Source organism: Eurytemora carolleeae, unplaced genomic scaffold (assembly GCF_000591075.1).
Source record: "Eurytemora carolleeae unplaced genomic scaffold, Eaff_2.0 scaffold1035, whole genome shotgun sequence".
Taxonomy (NCBI): domain Eukaryota; kingdom Metazoa; phylum Arthropoda; class Copepoda; order Calanoida; family Temoridae; genus Eurytemora; species Eurytemora carolleeae.
In genome coordinates this window covers 1-7,287 of record NW_019397051.1, presented here as the reverse complement: position 1 = coordinate 7,287, position 7,287 = coordinate 1, and positions in this window count along the sequence as shown.

Below are 7,287 nucleotides of genomic sequence, written 5' to 3'. Positions count from 1 at the left end.
CTTCACTGTAATGTCAAATTAAGATGAAGCCCCTGGAAAAGTTCCTGTTTACACCCCTGAATTTCTTCTTTCCAATGAAATCTGAAATATAGTATACTCTGAAATAAAACTGGAAACCTAGAGGAGTAATGCATCACGTAGGCTACAATCATTTTCTCAAGAACCAATAAACGCATTTATGTCATTATAATGGGTATTATTGAGTGCGAAAAAGTTTTTGTCGTGATTTTATTTGTTCTAGAACGTTATAATGAGGTGTGAAAATACTTTTATTTTGATCGAAAACAAACTAGAAAAATTTAAAATTACAGCAAAAACGTTTTTGCACGCATGATATCCCTTTCAATAATATATATAGTTTTATTCAATTAATTACTCAAAGTATTTAAAAGCAGGTTGATAAAGTTACTTAATCACCCTGTTGTAGGGTGATTAAGTAACTTTAACACCCTACAATGAGACAAAATTGGTATGAAATTTGAAATTTTAATAGCAGGGCGAAAAAGTTGCTTTTTCGCCCTGTTTTGGGGTGATAAAGTCACTTAATCACCCTACAACGGGAAATATTAGGTGTGATAAATTCCATCAAAATTGAATAAATAGATATTACGGTTATCTAAAACTCATCGATTATGATAATTTGTGAATTCAATTTAGGAAATTTATTTTTGTTCAATTTTATGATTAAATATTAATTTTTAAAATGATTAATAATCTTCAGAGAGTTTTTTCTATTCCTCTTTCAGACAACAACAAAAATCGAAGATTTCCATTGTTTATTTTTAGTCATAAAAGTATTTATAATGCTATCGTTATGTTTTCTACAAATAAGTTAACTATGAACGTCCTTGAAAACCTTGAAAATGAAAAAATGATAAATAAACAAATGTCGGTGTCAGCGTTTTTAGCTTTCTATCTGACGCAGTTCTGACGCAATTCAGTTTCTATGCAGCTTTTATGAACGAGATGAACAGGGTGCAGAAAATATAGTTCATCGCTTATTTACGTCACTAAAAATATTGTGTACTGATATGATTACTTTCAACATTTAATCATTACCCTCCGGATGTTTTGACGATCAAATTGGTCCTTGAATCCTGTAACATTAATTGAGAGTAATTACAAATGAGTAATGAGTATTGAGTAATTAGTTAGTAATTATAATGTTAAACCTTAATGGAGAGTAATTACGAATGAGTAATGAGTATTGAGTGATTAGTAAGTAATTATAATGTTAAAGCTTAATGGAAAGTAATTACAAATGATTAATGAGTAATGAGTAATTAGTAAGTAATTATAATGTTAAACCTTAATTAAGAGTAATTACAAATGAGTAATGAGTATTGAGTAATTAGTAAGTAATTGTAATGTTAAACCTTAATGGAGAGTAATTACAAATGAGTAATAAGTATTGAGTAATTAGTATGTAATTATAATGTTAAAGCTTAATGGAAAGTAATAACAAATGATTTATGAGTAATGAGTAATTAGTAAGTAATTATAATGTTAAACCCTAATGCAAAATTAAAAAGTTCCTTTCAGACAATTTTTCACTAAAATCATTGGAATTTTTCCACAAAAATAAAAAGTTCAAGTACAGCTAATATGCAATAAAAATTAAAGCCTGCAAGTGCAAGCTTAATTCATTCAAGATTAAAGTTTAAGTATGAACTAAAAGCATCAAAAACTAATTCCAAGTATCAACTATCCATATAGAAGTGCAAAGTGCAAACCTGTTTTTAAAAATAGATCAATATACCGAAGTTCAAAGTTCAATTATGAAATATGCATCAAGGCTTAAAGTTCAAGTATGTGCTGTACACTGTAGAGTCTATATCAAAGATTAAAGTTCAATTATGAAGTATTCATCTAGGCTTAAAGTCCAAGTATGTGCTGTACAGTCTATTTCAAAGATTAAGGTTCAATTATGAAGTATGCATCAAGGCTTAAAGTCCAAGTATGAACTGTACACTGTACAGTCTATATCAAAGATTAAAGTTCAATTATGAAGTATGCATCAAGACTTAAAGTCCAAGTATGAACTGTACAGTCTATATCAAAGATAAAAGTTCAATTATGAAGTATGCATCAAAGGCTTAAAGTCAAAGTATGAACTGTACAGTCTATATCAAAGATTAAAGTTCAATTATGAAGTATGCATCAAGGCTTAAAGTCCAAGTATGAACTGTACAGTCTATATCAAAGATTAAAGTTCCATTATGAAGTATGCATCAAGACTTAAACTCAAGTATGAACTGTGCAGTCTATATCAAAGATTAAAATTCAATCATGAAGTATGCATCAAGACTTAAAGTCAAGTATGAACTGTACAATCTATATCAAAGATTAAAGTACAAGTATGAAATATGCATCAAAGACTAAAGTCCAATTATAAATTATTCATCAAATATTAAAGCACAAGCATGAACGATGCAAAATAAAGCAAAGGACAAAATCATCCTAAACTTTGCATCAAAAATCATGTGTTCAGGCATATTTCCGAACTATGCATTAAAGTTTATGAGTGTTTAGGCATATTTTTCTCAACTCTGTAGAATAAATCATGTATCCAAGCGTACTACGCAGGCAGTCTACAGGGGTAAAAACTATAGAGCAAGGGGGGGGGTGTCAAATTGAAAACTTTTCCTTTTTTTAGAGAAGCAGAAAACTTTGCAATAATGCCCCCCCCCCACGCCTGTCACCTAGGTGCCCCTGGTAAAAGGCCAGGTTGACCCGAACTATCCTAGCTTCAGCTCAGTTATACACTTCAGGGGAAACAGATTAAGACTAAGGTATTTTTTATTTTCTTGTCATAATTAAGGTCTGATCAGATTTGTAACACAATTATTTTTTTAATTCTAAATAAACCAGAATGTTTTAATACATACAGTTGGACCCATAAAACTGTGAAATCGGAGGACGACTGTCAGACTAAGTTTTGATTGAAGAAAGACCTGCAAATGCAATAGCGCAGAACAAAAACAAAAGTTTAATGTTATTGATATAAAGCTGTAAAAATATACAGGTTTACCCACAAAGGACGAGACTTCAGAGACGACTGTACAGAATTTATACTGTCTCTTTCCTCACATTTCTGATTCTCTACAACTGAAAACTTGTGTCTTTCAGTACAAAATTATCAAAAAGGCCTTAAAATGACTATCTTGAAGGCAGATGACTTATCTTAACCTTGCAATTATCAAATTTAAAGAGATTTAGGTCGTCTTTACAGTCTCAACCTTTGTGGATAATCCTGTAGATTAAAAACAATAAAAAGTTATGGATAAAAAGTAAAATAAAATAAAAAACAACTGTCCAAGAGCTAAAAATTATATGTTTCTTAAAGAAAAATTTACTCAATACTCAATCTAAAATAACTAATCGTATTCAGTTATATGTTTCTGTAATGTCTCATCGTTCACAAACATTTTCTGTAGTTTTCCTGCAATTTTTATTGAAAAGACGATATTTTAAAGAATTGAATGAAATCCGCGAACAAATTTGTAAGGAAGAAGAAATTCAATATAATGATGAAAAATAATTAATAAATTATAACATTGATACGACAAATTTTTTTGAGAAATATGTTCCTAAACACCCAATTGGTTTATTTTAGAATGTTTGTTACATTTTTTGGCATTGTTATTGAATAATTAAAAAAACGATTCTTAAAAATTTAATTCTCCCGAATGAACAATGAAGGATGTAAAAATTGAACTTGCACCCTTGCTGAACAAATATGCACCGTAAAAAGGTGTGATAGGTCTCAAATTAATCCTACAAAATAGTCCACAATACAACATTCTCAGTTCAACTAATACATTGCCGATCACTCTCTTTAAAAAAATATAGCATCAGATTCAGATACTCAAAATCTTTAAATGGATGTTCTTAGAACAAAAAGATTTAAAACAATAACGAAAAAAAGAAAATATTTTTAAAAAATAGATTTTTTTCTCATCGGTCGAATTTTTGCTGCAGTTTCCCACTAGAATCATATGGTGTACCGTGTACTGTCCCGTGTTGACTTTTTTAGTCTGTACATGTACTGTACAGTTTGCTTTAGCTGCTTAAAAGTAGGCCCGGTTATTGAAATGAACCGGTGTTAACACTGAACCTCGACCTTTGTAAAGCTGAGCATCTGTAAACCAATGGATTGCCTGGACCAGTCTGCCTATGTTTGTTGCAGACCACATACTGGGTGCACTAGACGGGCTGGTACAATTATAAAGACTAAAACGCATCGGAGCATCATGCAACAAGAGTACCAGTGTGACGTCAATTCGTTTTGAATATCTCTACAGCAAACTCTGATCTATGGTCTATGTATTTCACATATACACAAAGACATCTGCAGCATAAAGGAATTAAGTCTTTGCTACAAACTCGGATTTTCTAATCCTTATTTCTTTGCAACCTAATGTTGTGTAGAGCTTTAAATAGTTCAAACCTTAAATTCTGTTGAATTAAATAATCTAAGTTTGAAAAAGTAAAAGTTTACAGTAGCTTGTTAATTGCAAAAAAAGTAATTAGACATTTTATATAGTTTGTGGCAAAGACTCCAATTCTTTCACACAAATAAACCTAAACAAAACAAAAAGATTTAAAAGAATTGTTGTAAAGAAAAATTGTGTCGTGTACTTTTTCTTTTTTGTGATATGTAGAAGGGATCAAGGAACAATATTAAAGTAATGGTCTGTCATCAATTCTTTTCTATTCTATGATATCCTATTACCTTCTTTTCTATACTCTACATATTCCATATTCAATTCAATTCAACTTTTTATGTTTCTTACGTATACAGAATATATGAATTGAACATAATACATAGATCAGAGCTGAAAACTTTAGAATAGGGGATATAAAGATTAATGCTGAAACTCCTGGTTTTACTAAACCCAAGATTATTTTAAAACGCATTCGATATTCAAGATAGAAGTTAAAAATTTAACCATCAGCGTGTCATGTTAACATGTATAACTCTTTAACTTTTGAAAATTCGGTTTTGATTTCTGGTCTTGATGGTGTCATATCAATTAAACTAAACATCTATTGAACGAACGTAAGTTTTGGATTAATGTCTATTAAGACTAACGTTCAAAATGACAACATTCCTAAAATATGTTTTTTTTTTATAATTTTATATCAACATGATTAAATTTATATTTGTTAAATTCTCTAAAAGCCGACTTGTGAACAGCTGACTTTAATTCAATCGGATATTAGTCCAATCGATAGCATTGTATCTGTAATTGTTATCAAACGTAACTTTTATACAGTAGAAATACAGGGTGTCCCAAAAAACATGGGAATTCAGTGACGAATTGGATATCGTCTTTGTTATGAGTTAGCATTGTACTACCTAATTTCAAAAGCCATAATAGTGTCATGTCTGCTAGAATTTATTTTATGAAAAGGGTAAAGGACTGTCAAGATGTGTTTATAATGTCTCCACAAGATGAACAGTGAAGACGGAAAAGTTTATTCTCACTCACCTCTGCCCCTTTAGTAATAGTAAATTCAGCCTATATGAAGCATAAAGTCTGACCGCGTCAACCTTGTTGCACCGGCTAGCTCTGTTCATGGAGCGAGGTACAGTACAAGCTGGGACCGGGAGAGGTTGACCCGGCTCGGAAATTCAAATGTACCACGGCTGCCCGTGCTCTGTTTGTATACTGCAATTTTCTTGTTTTACTAAGTACAACCGTATGCAGTCAAAACATAAACAAACAAAATGTAAACATAGCAGACGAAACTCTTACAGATTAAAGCTTTCTCAGTAGGTATCACTATACTAAATCAAAGAATTATTAAAAAAGACGATATCGAATTCGTCACTGAATTCCCATGTTTATTGGGACACCCTGTACCCAAAAAGAGAATTAAGAAGAAAATCAAAAGTGTGAACATTGGATAATCAGATTAAGCGATCGTGATTAAGGATATCTCATTCTAAAGTTTTCAGCTCAGGAGGGATAAATATACGTCATTTATCCACCCCTCCTCCCTCCTCAACTCCCTGAACTGCTCCCTCCCCTCCGGCCTCCCCTCCGTTTATTTATATATGTAATGGTGTATCTATCCAATGCAGTTAAAAAAGTGGAGTTGTGATACCTTGCTTTTTCTAAATTTTATCATTGTAAACAAGATATAAATAAAATAATGTCATTTTCAAATAACAAATTGCAATTGGATTTTTATCCTGACCGCGGATTAAATGAACTTGAGCGTGACTTTAAGAATATTAACCATAAAACCTGATTTTGCAAATCACACGTACATCAGAAAAATGACAATTTCATACAAATAATCAAGGTTATAATGCAAGGAAAGTTATTTCAGAAGTGTACGCATTTTTTTTACTGCAGTGTACTGTCTCTGGGCGGTAATGTAAACACAAGACAGATGTTACAGCCTGACATGGGATCCATCTTTCACATAAAAATCAATGAAATATTCTGGTCATAGAAAACTATTATGTGAATTATCAAAATTATCAAAATTTAATGCTTTAAACCTCCTCGGATACTAAACGAACACTGATGCATCTATTCTTTTTTACAAATTCCGCCCAAAGAGAACTGGTTTCAATATGTACGCAGAGTATACACGACCGTAATTAACTTTCCTTGCATTACATCCTTGCAAATAATCGTCTTAAAAATCAAATGAAAGGTTTTTTTCTCCAGAGTTTGTTGTTTGTGCCTAATAAGCAATATACAAGATGATTTTGGACTTGCACTGATGAAAGAAAAACCCTAACATTTTTTTATACTAAATCAAACTACCAAACTTTTGTTAAAAATTACGAACATGTTGTTCAAACTAAGGAAAATATAACTTCAAATTGACGACTAAATATAAGATATTCTTTAAACAATGTGTATTTTTATTTTTTTGATAATTTTGTTAAGTTGGAATAAAAACAAATAGAGTTTTCTCCTGATTATTTGTTTTATAAAGTTAACAACAGTTCTAACTTCTAATCTATTTTAAAACAAAAACCATGAATGTTTATATTCATCGCTTTCATTTTTAGGCATTAAAGGGACTTTCATTGTAATTTCAAGTGACCTTCGTCTCTCCATTAAAAGATGGGCATCCAATTAACAACTGTGCCCTTTAAACTTTTATCTGTCATTTAGCAATTGTTTATGTTTAATTCTGATAATTTTCTCAATTGTTTCAAGTGCAGAAATGGGAAAGTGACTTTTGTAAAAAAATTACAATTGAAATAATCAATTTTCAAAAAGATGAACATGGATATGTATTTGTTTTTAGCGTACA